Source organism: Bactrocera oleae, chromosome 2, assembly GCF_042242935.1.
Source record: "Bactrocera oleae isolate idBacOlea1 chromosome 2, idBacOlea1, whole genome shotgun sequence".
Taxonomy (NCBI): domain Eukaryota; kingdom Metazoa; phylum Arthropoda; class Insecta; order Diptera; family Tephritidae; genus Bactrocera; species Bactrocera oleae.
The window spans coordinates 41,671,232-41,685,204 of record NC_091536.1 but is presented as its reverse complement, the minus strand read 5'-3'; the positions used below and the strand labels follow the sequence as shown (position 1 = coordinate 41,685,204).

General features: G+C 35.4%; 1 protein-coding gene and 1 long non-coding RNA gene across 2 annotated transcripts in view; one reads left to right on the top strand and one right to left on the bottom strand.

Annotated features, from left to right (window-relative positions):
• Positions 1-13,973, bottom strand: part of Nepl16 (Neprilysin-like 16) — a 1,095,435-nt gene that overhangs the window by 59,637 nt on the left and 1,021,825 nt on the right. The window lies entirely within an intron of this gene.
• On the top strand, positions 45-703 carry LOC138858969 (uncharacterized). Its single transcript, XR_011398008.1, has 3 exons — positions 45-112; positions 177-320; positions 378-703. It is a non-coding gene; the product is annotated as an uncharacterized lncRNA (long non-coding RNA).

The following is a 13,973-nucleotide window of genomic DNA, read 5'->3' as shown; positions in this document are numbered from 1 at the left end:
AAACTTGCTATATAATTTTTGTCATATTTGTCATTAATGTCAATAGAAACATCCCAAAACGGAAAATATCAAATGCAACAAGTCACTTGCGTTTGTAAAACACACAAGGAAAGTAAGTTGAGAAAACTATGTGTAATTTCGTAAATATATATTTTATTAATTAATATATTTTTTAGTATAAATAAAGTAGTTCATCTATCCAACTGTGGATCAGACAATGCTTTCTCCAGTGCTTCTCAGGTCTTCGAGCCATTCCTACGCAGCTACATTCAAAACAGCTAATCGAAATTGATTGTGACTTGTGGTTAAGCCATGATGATGTACCTAAATGTAAACATTTATGCTTGAATGTGTAAAAATAAATTTTTTTCTTAAAGCATTTTCAGATTCGATGAATCACTTTCTTGCTTCATGATGCTTCGAAAAAATTATCGAAATTTTGGAACACTAGTCTAGCACTGATTTTTAAAAAATGCTAAAAACTCCCAAGGTACGTTTTCAGTTTTTGAGTTTAGCCATGAGAGCAAGTGAAAGTGTCAATAATCAAATAATGGCCGTAAATGCGTACATCATCAAAAAGATTCTTACTTTTTTATGAATCGATAAACTAATGTATTATCGGGACGCAAAATTATTTGTATTAAATATATTAATGTTAAAAATATATGTCTATTAATCTAGTATGGAACTTTTAATATTTGTAACTGAGTTGATAAGAAAAAAATAAATAATTTCAAAATTTTGTTTAAAATTTTAAAAATATTTTTTATTAGGAATCCGAAAATGCAATACTTCGTCAGTTGACGATTAGGGAAATTACAGCAGTTCAGCTATATATTTTTTGTATGACACTGCTGAATAAGTGCATGGGATGTATGATCACTCGAACCATATACTTGTACGTACGTATAAGGAGAAAGTAGTGCAGATTGTCACGACGCCTAAGGTTAACCAGTTTAAGGGTTTGAAAACATAGTTTTTCACTAGTTTTTTAATCACTTTTGGCTGGCAGGGATATACACGAAAAAACATGTTTTTCGAAGATTAAACTTAGATCTCTTGTAGCATCATCATAGTATTGACAGAAAAATGTTAAAATCATTGAAATAAGAGGACAAGGTAGATTATGTAATTTACAGGTTAAAATTTGATATTTTGTAGCATGATCATTGAAACAGGAGGAAAAGGTAGATTATGTAATTTACAAACCATAGTTAATAGTGATGCTTGATGTATATTCAATTCGGAACTTTGAAGGCATATATTTCGATTTTGGATGCTAACTCTGAAAAACAAGCTACACTTCTTTTTTTCTTTAGACTTAGCCTCCCCTCATGAAAAAAATTGATTTTGTTTAATACCCTAGTGCTTTACAGTGTTATTAATCACGTTATTACGAGCAATAACTGAAGAGAATTGTTTTAATTTTTCCTTTAAAAATTTTCCGCTTTTTAATTATCTGTAAAATCTTCATTTTTTATGTGGCCAATGTATAATATACACCAATGAAACTTTGAATGAATTTAGTTGATAATTTTAATATTGTATTGTATAAGAGGGTACTAGAAATATTGATTTTCAGGATGTTTGGTTTATATAGATTTAATGGTGAGATGTGTACATTTAACCTATAGGCTGGGTTCCCACTTTTAAAATAATCTATACCATACAAAATTACAGTTTTTTATATTAATTTGTAGCTCAATTATAAATTTTTCACCCCATCTGCAATACCAATCTACTCAGAGCGCTATGGAAGTTTCATTCAGACATCTTACCTTTTAATCCAGTATCGCTGGCAGGACAGACAGCTATCCGGAATCAAACTCGTCTTCATATCAATTAGATATACATCTATCTTAATTAGTTTAAAATTACAAACAACGGTTAGGTGAACGAAAGCACTTCAATACTTGAAAGCAATCAGTGAGACGATAAGAACCAAAAATTTTTCAAAACTTTACTATGGTTTCAATTCTTTATCAGTAAGTTTACAGGAAATATTTATGTTGAAGTTTAATTGGAATGTTACCATTAATGAAATTACATACGCTAATTGGCGAAAGACAGTAAGTGCGTATCCTGGAGCGCTACTTTCTCAATTTCTCAACTTGACGAACTAGGAGCAGGAAAAGCAGTTGTCGCAATGGTTTTTAGCTTACGACTTTACCATTGGTTTTACTTATCATCCTATTAGCCTATAGTACTAACAAGCGCCGTAAGAGCAAAGTTTACAATGCAAAAATAATCATACTAAACTTATTTTTCTCAAGCAATACGTGGATTTCTCCTCTTATAGCGGGGGAATAGTTAGTTGGTAACAGCAACATGTAGAGCAAATCTTCCTGCAGTATGGGAAACAATAATAACTAAAACAGAATAACATACTGCAATACTATTACTGCAATTACGATTAAAATTAATTGTATTGACTCACTCGGCTTAATGGGCGAGACTTACCTTATAATAAAAATAATAATAAAGTAAGGAAGGGCTAAGTTCGGGTGTAACCCGTTATACTCTAGCAACTTTCAAGAATCAAAGCCCAGGAAATTCCTTCAGGTGGTGGTAAAACAAATTTAGTATCTTCTTGACTTATATTGAAGGCCATAACCTTAGACTCGGTTCTATTGTTAAATATTAGTTCGCGGCAGCTAAAGTTATATTATATCTTCAAATGAGATGTGTATAGGTATGTGATATTAACTCGACCGAAAAGGCTAAATTTAATATACAGATCGGAACTCTTTGTATTAGAGATATAAGGTTTTGACCAAGATTAATTCAGCTCCAAACCACATAATTTTTAAGAAAACTTGTTAATTTAATTTCATTAAAATATGACATTTTGACCAACCTGAATGGTATAAAGTCCGCTGTAAAGACGAAAGTCATTATATGTGGTATACTGGGGGCATCGAACGACATATTTGGCATACAACTTGATAGAAAAGCGAAAATTATTGTAAGCAGTATATGGGAGTTGAGGGTGGTATTGACAGAATTTTATCTATTTTTGCCAATTTCACATACTATTAACATGCCACAGACTAATAAACTGCTCCCAGGCTACCTCACATACCATGACCAACACCAATATATATGGAGTAAAGTCAGCCGGATGCTCGAAAATCGCGATATTTGTTATATGAGGGCTAGGGCAAGTTTTCTGCCGATTTTATTTTAGGTACAAGAATGTACCGTTATTAGAAAAACATATTTGCTCAATTTTATTACGATAACTAACTATTGGCCGATATATGCGATAGTAAGTCTGCCGCAAGTTCGAAAAGCTGACACACAGACCTATTGTTATTAGAAAGGATTCTCCTCGAATTTTTATTCTATATCTTACACATTCACCGATATTTTCGGTACCTGGTGGCCTGAAAAGTTATGGTCCGATTTTTTTTTAGACTTGAGTTGGCAAACTTTAAAGGCACTATTTATGCAAAGTTGTATCCCGATATATTCATTGGTTCATATTTGAATTTTAAAGAATCAGAAGGAATATAAACTTGTGTTATATTGGCAGTAGTCGTGTTTGTAGATCAATTTCGCTCATTTTCGCACTAGGCATGAAATGGGTCTAATATTTTCTTAGATATAGGTGTTCACCCAAAGGTGGGCGGTGTTACGTCCAATTTTCAAACCGACTCCTGTAAAGCTCGATCGTACCATTTTATGTGTATTATTTAATGTTTCTGACATGTTTAGTTAGTGAATTATCGCTCTTTCAGTAGTTTACCTATTTTCATAATGTGGTAAAATGTATTGAAGAAATTTGTTTTCTGATAATATAGCCTATATGGTTTGCGAAATATCTATATATATATAAATGAAACCCGTTTCCCGTTGTCACGCCATAACTTGAGAACGGCTAGACCGATTTGGCTGTTTTTTTTGTGGTTTTCTAATACTCTATAGAAGGTTCTTACGGAAAAAAAATAAAAATAGTAAGAAAAAGTCTCAGAAAGATTGAAAAAATACATCTAAAATTGCATATTTTAAAAAACGCGCGTAACGAATGTCATCGTCATTCACAGCCATAGACTATATTGAAAGAGCATCGTTTGTTCGGAAATGTGGTTAACTAATTAAATTATCGCACTAATTTACTAATTTTTGAAAATTACTCGCCACAATTAAATGTACTGACTTTGCCGGTAATATTAATAATACCAGTGATGATTTCATTTAAGTGTAAGTATTTAATAATAATAAAATATGTATACTATGTGTTATATTTCAGAACTCAGTATACAAACTTCGCATATCCTATTAAGTAATCTGTGGTAATCTGACACACATAACCTAACATAGTGCTAACTATAACTTTATTAAGTTTTTAATAAAGTTTGTTTTGTTTTAAAGACTAAGAAGTTTGTTGTTTGCTAATAAGTGTTTGTTAATCACGGTAAGTTCACAGCTTACTATCGATTTGTGGTAACTTTTGATGATTAAACCATATTAAAATTTCGCGGCAGCTAAATTGGTTAAACAGAAAATATAAGGGAGTAATTTTTTATTTTCAGTTGGATTTTCGTTTTTTAAACTGCCACCAAGCAGACGTAGAAACTTAGGCCGCAGAACTCGAAATACTGCAAGTCAAAGATACAAGTATGTAAGAGCAAATGAAACTGATGAGCAACGTGAAGCTCGAAATTAAGTGTTAGCTACAATATTTATAACTTATGAACGGCTTAACCGATTTGGCTTTAAATTGTTGAGGAGATAGCATAGAATCGTATATTTTAAATAATTCGCTACTGTTGTTAATGTGAATGAAAACGTATTTAAATTATCTAGATATATTCGGAATGACATCACATAATCTTTGGTTGAAAATTATTCAGAGCTATTTCAATTCACCTCAATTATGCAACGGTACAACTTCGAAAATCAATATTAAATATTATTGTAGCAACTATTTTGACTGGAAAATTTAATGGAGAAATGGTCCTCTTACCACGTTTTCCAATGATATTGTCAGAACGTATGTTACAAATAGAGCTTAATTAATTGAATTTGAAAATGTTTATAAATAAAAACTATAAATATTATTGTTAAAAATTAAGAACGATAAACCCCTTTCATTATTTCAAACGTTATGTACTAACAACTTTGAAAATTACTCATTTGTTTCATACTTGAATATAAAATTAATAAAATAAAACAATCAACATATTATATTTTATGTTTATTTGTGTTTAATAACAAATCGAAGGAATTTACAATAGTATTAATCATTTTCAACTTAATATATATACCTTAGCCACAACAACGCGTGGACGGGGACCTCTAGCACAATTATACATTCCATCTGATTCCCTCACTTTCCGGTATACAAATCAAGAAGCAGTTGATATATCGGAATAAAACTTTGCACGAATGGTGCTTTCAAAATATGCCACCTAATGACCAAAAATATGGTATTATTCGATAGTAACTATAGTTGACTTTTTTATGAAAATATCGGTCAATGTGTGAGATATACATGTAATTGAATTTCAGAGAGGATCCTTTCTTGATACTAGTATGTCTGTATGTAAAATATGTGTTGAATCGGGTCAATACTTCACTTAGCCCCCGTATGCCTAAAATAAAGATATTCGAACTACCGGGTGACTATACCACATATATTGGCCGATATATTAGTTATCTCAAGGAAAATAAGAAAGCGTGTTTTACTCATAGCAGTGTATTTTTGTGCCTAAAATAGATAAAATTGGGCGAAAGCCTGACCGAAACTAATATCAGGATTTTCGAACAGCCGACTGACCTTACTTCATATGATTGGTGATGGTATGTGAGGTATCTGAATGAAAACCTGGGAGCATTTTATTAGTTTGTGGCAAGTTAATACAGGGTTTTTCAATAAGAGTAATATAATTAAAAAAAAGCACCTACTAATTGTTAAGGAAAGTCAAGTTTTTTATTTTATATGAAGTACAATACAATCGATACAATTAAATTCTGAATATAATATCATTCAAATGGCCTCCATGACTTCTTTTGTAAGAACGGATTCGATGAACTTAATTTTCGAGTACTTTTTTCACTAAATCAAGTCGTATGTCATGAATAGCACGTTCAATATTGACTCCTAAAGCTTTAAGAGAGATGGTTTATTGCCTGACTGCCTATATGACTTCATCGCCCATCGTCCAATTCTGACAACGGCTCCTATAAAATCCCCTTGCACCATTTCGGATGTAAAATTTAATGTCTCAGACGCATGTAGTAATTGACTTATTTTACTTTTAATAGTTTTTATCAAAACCCGTTATGTGGGGAGTGGGGGGGTTATCATCCGATTTCATACAATTTCACACTGTCAAAGGAAGAGTCAACAATATTTTATCTGTGCAAATTTGGATAATATAGCTTGAATGGTTTAGGAGATATATACATTAAACTTATTGGGCTATTCCCTCTTTTCAAAAGTTTTTTCAACAATAGAGTATCCTCCCCAATGCAATTGTCTGTACCAAATGATAATTATACCCTGAACAGGGTATATTAATTTTGCCACGAAGTTTGTAACACCCAGAAGGAAACGTCGGAGACCATATAAAGTATATATAATATATAAATGATCACCGTGACGAGCTGAGTTGATTTAGCCATGTCCGTCTGTCTGTCAGTCCGTCTGTCCGTCCGTCTGTATATACGCGAACTAGTCCCTCAGTTTTTGAGATATCGATCTGAAATTTTGCACCTGTCCTTTTCTCACAAAGAAGCTGCTCATTTGTCGGTACCGCCGATATCGGATCACTATAGCATATAGCTGCCATGTAAACTGAACAATCGGAATCAAGTGTTTGTATGGAAAACTTTTTCATTTGACGAGGTATGTTCACGAAATTCGGCATGGGTTATTGCTAGAAGAAGTAATGCAATCTCCGAAGAAATTGTTCAGATCGGATCACTATAGCATATATCTGCCATACAAACTAAACGATCGGAATCAAGTGCTTGCATGGAAAATTCTTTCATTTGACGAGGTATGTTCACAATATTTGGCATGAGTTTTTGCTAGAAGAAGTAATGCAATCTCCGAAGAAATTGTTCAGATCGGATCACTATAGCATATATCTGCCATACAAACTGAACGATCGGAATCAAGTGCTTGCATGGAAAACTTTTTCATTTGACGAGGTATGTTCACAATATTTGGCATAAGTTTTTGCTAGAAGAAGTAATGCAATCTCCGTAATGCAGGAGCGCGACACAATAGGACATTCGGTCAGGCGCTTGGATCCGCAATATAGAACTGAAGAGCTGGAACGCAACACCGCGGAACATTTAAATAGGAGAACCAATCCGGAATATAGAGCAGCGGAGCAGGAGCGCAACACAATGGGTCATTCAAACAGGCGCTTGGATCCGGAATATAGAGTAGCGGAGCAGGAGCGCGATACAATGGAACGTTCTGTACGGCGCCAGAATGCAATAATAAGAGAAGAAGAGAGGCAACGAGATGCAGCATTGAGGAGAAGTCGTCGAGAAGATTCAATAAGAAGACGTCGTGAGCAAATTTTAAATTCTTCTCAAAGAGTGACCCTCCAGCAAACCAGGCAACAACTAGCAAACGAGCAGGAATCAACGTTGGAAAGAGTACAATTGCATAGATCGAATCCCGCAAATCGTCAGTTAGAAAGCGAGAGGCAAACCAGGAGAAATATAAGAAGACGTCGTGAACTTTCTCCTGATGCACAGCTAGAAGAACAAGAACGTCAACGTCAACGTCGAGCTTCTAATATCTTTGATATGTACGCATTGTTGATAAAGAAAGGACCCACTGAAATATGCGTCTGTTGCGGTGGCACTTGGTTCCCTCATCAAGTGAAAAAACTAGAAAAATGTCAGACTTCAACAAAATTTGCGCGCTCAGAAGATGCTATAAAAGTGATTTATCTGTCATCAAAATTTCCGTCTTCGAACCAAAAGTACAACTTTTGCAACACATGTATTGTTAGGAAGGGCAAGATACCAAATATCTGCCTATCGGAAGGATTGGAGTTTCCTGATATTCCAGAATGCCTTCAGGATGTAACGTGTCTAGAAGAAAGACTGATATCACCGAGGATCCCATTTATGCGCATCATCTCCTTAGGATATGAACGACAATGTGATATTCGTGGAGCAGTGGTGAATATCCCCATTTCAGTTGTAGAGACAGTCACCATGCTTCCACGAAGATTTGATAACAGCCATATTATTCAAGTGCACTTGAAACGTCGATTGGAATATGAACAAAATTTTATGACGGAGACAGTGCGACCAGCAAAAATATTGGAGACACTAAACTATCTGCTGGGTACAGAGCTCTACTTCAAGCATAATATCCAAATGTCAAGTGATTGGCTGGCAAATGCTGGAAACGAGGAAACTGTGCCATTTATTGCGGATCCTGCAGATGAGGCAGAAGTAAGAGACCTTCTTAATGCCCGTCAGGAAAATGTACCGCTTGAAATGGACGAGGATTTAAATCCAGGTGGTCAGGAGACTTTAATGGACAATGAACCCGTTGAAAATCGATCCATTGAACGGGTTGCAATGGCACCAGGACAAGGTAGATGCCCAAGAGACGTTACAACCGACGACGATGCTCAGGAATTGTCGTATCCAACGATTTACTGCGGAAAAAAGAGGACAACTACAACAACTTATAGTAAAATTGCACGTTCTGAAATTCGACGCTATGATCGGCGTTGTGTGCGCGTGGACGTGCTCCTGTATATTTATAAGTTCTACGAGTTGGAGCGCATTAAAAATGCAATTTCCATTTGCCTGCGTAAAAAGTCTGGATCGAGGAATATAACTGCTGCAAATGTGAGGGATGAAAATTTTGTCAGCAACCTTGCTTGGGAGGTTGAAAAGAAGAAAGTTTTAGCCATGATCCGCCAGTTTGGTTTGCCAACATTTTTTATCACAATGTCTACTGCAGAAACAAAATGGCCTGAGTTGTTAGTCATATTAAAGAAACTGGTGGATAAGGTAGACATTTCGGAAGACAAAGCTACTGCTCTATCAAGCTCTGAAAAGGCGAGACTGATAAGGACAGATCCAGTTACATGTTCCAGGTATTTCGACAATCGATTCCGCCAAATGCTAAAATTATTACAAAACGGACTATTTGGAGAGAATTTAGTAGTCCGTTACTATTACAGAATTGAATTCCAGCATAGGGGATCACCACATTGTAATGGCATGTAATGGCTAAGTAACGCATCACAATTGGAAAGTGATGGAATCATCAACACAAATGATGTTGAAACATTCATCGACCGACACATCACAACCGATGGAGATGATTTGGACTTACTGGAATTCATTCAGTATCAAAAACACAGACATGGTCGAGCTTGCCTAAGAGACCTACATGGAAAACAAGTGTGTCGATTTAATATGCCATATCCGCCGATGCAATGGACAGAAATAATTTTCACTTTGGAGAATGAGGAAGGTATTGAGCAACACAAAGTTCAATTTCAAAAAATACAGGAACTATTAACTCTAACGGATCTCCCAGAGGAAGAAATAACACGGTTAAACTGCTTCGAAATTTTTTTGGCGGATGAGCGAATCAACACTGACTATGAAGGATACAAACTTGCTCTTCGCTCATCTGTAAAAAAGCCACACATTTTCCTAAAGAGAAAATTATCAGACAGGCTTCTAAATGTCTATAATAAAAATATCCTTAAATTGCATAGAGCAAATATGGACATTCAATTCATTCTGGACGCATACGCTTGCTGCAGCTATATCATTAATTATATAAATAAATCCAATAGAGGAGTATCAACATTATTGAGACAAGCCATGGAGGAAATAAATGCAGGGAATTTCTCCATTAAAAGAAAACTGCAGCACATCGGAAACAAATTTGTAAATGGGTCGGAAATATTGGCTCAAGAAGCAGCTTATAATATTTTGGGACTGCATCTTTCAGAAGCCAGTAATGGGGAAATATTTATAAATACATCACATCCAAACAACCGAGTAAGGATGATAAAGCCCCGACTTGAATTGAATGCTTTACAGGAGGACTCTACGGACATATATGTGCCGAGTGTGCTGGTTCAGGTTTTGCAAAACAAGCAGAAATGTTTCTGATAATAACGAAGAATACAACGAAGTAGAGAACGAGGATGACACGACAGCTGCACTTCCAATGGCATTAAAGGATGGATCAGGATTTCTAAGGAAAAGCCCTTATTCTGCGTTGGAAACGTTTTAGCGTTCAAGAGCCGATTTCTTCAGAGAAACCGCCATGATGTTTCACCCATGGAGAAATGAGGAAACAGACTTATTAAATAATGACGTCGAGAGTATTTGCAATTCACACAAGGAGCAAATTGAGCTGAATAAGCTCAAATATGACAAAATGACAGCGGAAGAAACAGCTGATGATCGAGCTGCCTCACAACTTTTAGATCCCGAATTTAGAGCTCTAGCCGTTCCAGAGCAAACAGGAAACATTAATGTTTTTCAAGAGCACAACAATACAGAGGAAGAGGCGGTTCGATTAATGAAACTCCCACCTCTAATATTAGAAGACCATTTACTGGCAATGGTGCAGTCACTTAACAGCAAACTGAGGGAATATTTTGCTCATGTAATGCACAATGTCAGTAAAAGGGAAATCTTCTTCGAATATGTCGGAGGCGGTGCTGGAGTGGGCAAGAGTCGGCTTATAACAACTGTATATCAATCGTTGACATTGCGAGCTAATAGTGTACCAGGAACCAACCCCGAAACAGCCAAGGTGTTACTCTGCGCACCCACTGGCAAAGCAGCATTTGGAATTGGGGGCCTAACCCTTCATTCGGTTTTTTCACTCCCCGTCAACCAGTCTTCCGGCGATCTTCGGCCACTAAATAATGACACATTAAACACAATTCATGCCAATCTCATAGATATTAGGCTTATTATAATTGACGAAATTTCAATGGTTGGAGCAAAGATGTTTGCATATTTAGATTGCAGACTAAAGCAAATTTTCAGGAGCACCGCTTACTTTAGAGGCATACCAATTATCGTGTTTGGTGACTTAAAGCAGCTGCCGCCAGTAGGAGATCGATGGATATTTGCGCCGAATAGGAATGATCATTACAGTACAATTACAGGAACACCGCTTTGGGATCAATTTCGGTATTTTGAGCTCACTGAAATAATGCGCCAGCGTGAAGATCAAGCATTTGCTATCGCTTTAAATAACATGTCAGAGGGAAATATTACACACGCTGACATCCAATTAATCAAAAGCAGGCAAAGACCTTTAATGAGATACCGAACGAAGCCATCCATCTATTTTATTGAAATGTTGGAGCAAATGATTTTAATTTAACTAAACTGGCGAACACGATGACCTATGAGTTCATTTCGCCTGCGAAGGATAAAATTAAGTCAAGCAGGGCAAACAATTTAGAAGCTGTGAAGTCTTTTAAGCCATCGGAAACACAAGGAATGCTTTATACATTGCAGCTCAAGACTTCGATCAAATATATGGTGACAGTCAACATAAGCATAAGTGATGGTCTCGGTTGATTCCGAATCACATAGATCTGAAAGTTCAGTGGTGCGACTATGGATAAAATTCGCAGAATCAAGAGTTGGAAGCTTTGCACGTTCCAAGCAGCCTCACAGTCGCAATGCAGATTGGACACCAATCACAATCATGAGCGTGGTCTGATCATTCCAATACAAGATAAATGAGCAAATAACCATTGAACGCAGGCAGTTTCCGGTCATTCCAGCTGAAGCCATCACGATACATAAAAGTTAAGGTGGAACATACACACGAGTTGCTGTTCATCTAGAGGGTAGAGTAAGCAGATCAGCTTTATATGTAGGATGTAGCAGAGCCACAAGTGCCAATGGATTATATATAATCAGGACATTTTCTCTCCCGAACCCATTTGGACCGCAGGATCCAATTAAAACTCAACTTAATAGGTTGAAGACAGAAGGAGCATTGACGACATACTACAGATTTTTAACTGAAAAATCGGAACAACGCCTAGACATTTATTATCAAAATGTAAGGAGCCTAAACAAGCATATTGAAGATATCAGATCAGACAAACTAATTTGTTCTGCTGATATTCTGTGCTTTGCCGAGACCTGGGCCTTAACTCAAGAAGAATACTCAATAGAAGGCTACAGTGCTATTTCACGCCTTAATGGAGAAACAAGATCATCCTCTCATAGGTCTATCAAAAGCATCATTTTCAAGGAATGACACAGGTTCAACAAACGTTTACCAACTGTTAAACGTAAACAATTCAACAGTTTCCATATCACTTGTGAACAGGAACCCCCGCTATAGACTTCCGGAATTCAGAAACCAAGTGGAAAATAATATCCGTCAGATAACTGAACAGTATAATGGACCGTCAGTAGTCTTTGGTGACTTTAACATATGTCGCCTAACAGCAACTGATGATTTGGAGGCTCGATTACAACAGTTAGGATTTCAATCTTCATTGGCTAAGGTCGCCACAACAAAACAGGAAACAGCAATAAATTGGGTATGGACAAACATGGATTCTGCAATGACCTCATGTATCACATATGAAACACCAGATAGTGACCATGACGGAATATTTTTAAGCTTTAGAAAATAGATATATTATATATATAGATATATGTTAGATTTAATATTATTAAATTTAAGTTTGTATTATAATATAAAGTGTAAGTCACAGATGTAATTATTGTAATTTATATATCATATAAAAAAGTATTATAGAATAATAAATATTATTATATGTTATATATTTTCTAATTTCTATAAATATTATAATTTGTTTTGTTTTCATTAATTTAATGTGAATAATCAATCAGCTTAAAAAATTAAAATTTATGTAAATGTCTGAAAGATCTATTTACCTCAATAACTAACTTTAATTCGAATAGAAGATTGTTTATAGCAAAGAACCTGGCTAGAAAGAACTGGCAAAATGCTTTCCGTTGGATGCAAACCGTTGGCAAGTCACGTTTTCAAATGTAGTAATACATATAGTAGTTACTAAAAGAAATGCACCTGTAAAGGGTATTATAGCAACATGTTGCAAGAGTATAAACATATAATAAAATACGTTTTATGTTTTATTTGCTTAGACAATAAGTAAGTGCTAGCGAACAACATGGGTATCAAGAATAATATTAACCATCATATAAGTAAGTCAAGGCAATATTTGAAAAGCAAACTAAAATATAATTGCATCGACGTGATTAAAGTAAGTAAACATTTTAGTACATTTGAGGTATACCTGATATATTCTGCGAAATTATTGCACATGGTGTAGTGTCAAGCCCAAAAATATATTATATTAACTAAGCCCTAAATTAAGATACAAAACTGTAATTTGTTGCAAGTGATCGCAGTGGTAAGGGGCACTTGTAGGCTAAACATTTTTAAACAGTGGGTGTGGCCTTGCCCTCTAAATGGCTAAATGTAAATATCTCCCGAATCACTGAGGCGATCTCAACCTAACTCGCTGAGAAGAAGTATTTTTAACATTTCTTTATACACTTTGAAAATGGGGAAAAGCAAATTATAACCACGCCCACTCCCCATATAACGGTTATGTTGAAAATTACTATAAGTGCGATAACTCAGTGAATAAAAGAGTCACAAACATTCACAGCCAGGTTAGAAGATGAGGGCTTTATGGAATCTTTAAGGTGAAACCTATATCTCAGGAACTACAAGACCATCTACAACCAAATTTGGTGTGTGAGGTTACGCCTACTTCATATATAACAAACTTTTAAATTATATATGATTCTTTCACTTTACACAGTACAAATCAAACATCACTGTGGTTATTAGCGTAAAACTTTGCACAAAAAGTGCCCCCAAAGTATTTAATCTAATGCCCAAAACTTGTCGAAAATAGGTCCAGGCACCAAATATGCGGATGTACCATATACCTATGTGTATTTTTTTCTTTGCA